Source organism: Micropterus dolomieu, linkage group LG16 (genome assembly GCF_021292245.1).
Source record: "Micropterus dolomieu isolate WLL.071019.BEF.003 ecotype Adirondacks linkage group LG16, ASM2129224v1, whole genome shotgun sequence".
Classification (NCBI taxonomy): Eukaryota; Metazoa; Chordata; class Actinopteri; order Centrarchiformes; family Centrarchidae; genus Micropterus; species Micropterus dolomieu.
In genome coordinates this window covers 18,006,275-18,006,750 of record NC_060165.1, presented here as the reverse complement: position 1 = coordinate 18,006,750, position 476 = coordinate 18,006,275, and positions in this window count along the sequence as shown.

The following is a 476-nucleotide window of genomic DNA, read 5'->3' as shown; positions in this document are numbered from 1 at the left end:
GAGAGAGAGAGCGCACGCGTACCTGTCGGTAAATGCAATTTACAGCGTGTGTAGCCTATAACAGATAGTGCACATCTCTAAAGTAAATTCAGTTTTGTGTAAAATTATACCCTGCACTGTAATAACACAATACATTGGAATTTTAACTCCAAAAAGTAATGCACTCCAAAAAGGACATTCCCTCTCACTTGGCCTCCCCAAAAATTTACCCCACCCCACACTACTGGGTCCAAGTGAGTTGGTCTGTAGTTCCCCTTCGAGGGAACTCGAACTGCATCGGTTACGACACTATGGGAACGCCTCTAGGCGAAGCAGGTCTGAACGTGAATGAAATCACTCCAATCCTATTGGCTTGTTGCTAGAACGGTAAGGTGTGACGGAATAACCGGAGGAGTATAAAGCACACCTGTACACACTCATCATTAGCTTTTTTCTATTCAGCAGGCGCTCTGTATGTTGTTTGAAGAAAGCTCCAG